A 1,950-nucleotide genomic window follows, 5' to 3' on the forward strand; every position below is an offset into this window, starting at 1 on the left:
GGCTGCCCTCTCTACTGTGAGAGAGAGTTTGTGGCCCTATAAATGCCACTTGCACTGTAGCTGTCCAGCACATGAAATAGGACTATATTAATGTCTTGTAAAGTCTTGTGGGCTTAGTATTTTATTGCTGTAAAGCAGCTGATGATATCATCTTATAATTGGCTTAATTTTCTTTGTCTGATTCTGAATATGTATTTCCCTATAAACTATAAGGCTTTAAAATACAATTCCATGACTGTTTAGATCTTCACCACCCTGCAATGTAGACTAAAAAGCACTCTCAGTGTATATTTTCCAAGAGTCCTGCTTTCAGAGTGCTGTATTCTAGAGACATGTAGCAAATAATACTCTACACCGGACACGTCCGTTGACGCAACGCAAAGGCTTGAGGCTGTATACACTGGACGCGTCGACACAAACGTTCTAAACCATTTATTTATGTGGTTGGCAGTAGAAGCACCAGCACATGCAGTGAAAAATGGAACGGTACACCCTTTACTGTCAGCACTACACGACGCAAAGGACTATTCCAGTGTAGACAGCATCATTGATTATAGTGGGTTCTATTGCTTTTTGATGTGACGCGACACACTGCTGGCATCCAGTATAGACAGGGTTAAACAGAATTTTGGTGATTGATAGAAGATAAAGTATTATAATCAATTTATTATAATGATGACAACACACACTCCAAGTCTGCATGAACTGCAGGCTTGTTTCCATATAGCTGTTGAAGTATGTCATTGATTCTTGTTGTGTTGTTCACTCATTCATGTATTAATTATATGAACAATATGTTTAAACATTTACACATTTAATCATGCCCCTGATCCGTTCGCAAATTCTGTAAAAAAAAATTGCAACAAATAATCCTATAATCTGAGCAATTCAGTCTTAATGTACCACCTTAATTGTTTTTTTGATTTTTTTTTTTTTTGCTAATCTTTGACAGTAGTGGGCAGACAGCGCAACTCCAGTTGTACAGGCAGTGCACCTCGTCAAACCATAGAGACCAGGCAGCACAGCCCCTCCACAGATGATGTGCTCAAAAACAGTAGATTGACATTTCTTTAGCTAAAATTGATCTCTGCTTACCGAAATTCTAAACACTGCCCCCAGTGGCCAAAGCGGTAAGTGTTGTTTGGCATATAGGCATGTGCGAGCTCCATTTTCCAGGGTGAAATGTTCACGGAGGGGCGCCAAAAGCTTTTCAGCTGTATTGGATGTAATGCAGTGCAATACCCCACCCCCAACACAAACCCAAAACTGAACCTAACCATCAGTGGAGTAAAAATGAAATGTACAACCTCCAAATCATGCTCATCACTGATTATGCAAATGCAGTGGTGTAGTAGTGTCTGAAGAAGTGGGCATACTGTGAATTTATGAAAGACACATGCACCCGATCTCTAAGATTAATTTACATTTATATACGGTATGTAATATGTGTAAGAATTCTTTTTTTCCCATTTAAAAAAAAAAAAAAAAAGACAACTTACAAGTCCCACATACTGTAAACTTACAATATGTGTATCAGGGTAAGTTTCTTGCTGGCATGGTGTACAGTACACTACTAAGAACCATGGTATAGTAACTTGATGTTAAATATGGAATTAAATTAATAGGTGTCATTAATGTTCCTTTCATTAGGCTGCTATGAAAATTGTTAATACTTTATAATTACTCTAATTAATAAACTAATACAAACTTAATAGGCAATACAATGTTAAGCATTGTATAGCTAATATGAGTGTAGTAATGTTCACGTTAACACGTTATCTAGAATTACCATTTACAGTATATTGGTAGAATTACCATATGTATCCTAAATAAGAATGAATGTTTATTTGTTTTATTTGTGTACTATAATGTGCTTTTCTGTGTATAGTGAAATTGTTTTCCTACTTAGAAATATAAATTGAAATGATTTGATATCACAAGAAAAAGGCA

The sequence above is a fragment of the Myxocyprinus asiaticus genome, chromosome 4 (genome assembly GCF_019703515.2).
Source record: "Myxocyprinus asiaticus isolate MX2 ecotype Aquarium Trade chromosome 4, UBuf_Myxa_2, whole genome shotgun sequence".
In the NCBI taxonomy this organism is placed as follows: Eukaryota; Metazoa; Chordata; class Actinopteri; order Cypriniformes; family Catostomidae; genus Myxocyprinus; species Myxocyprinus asiaticus.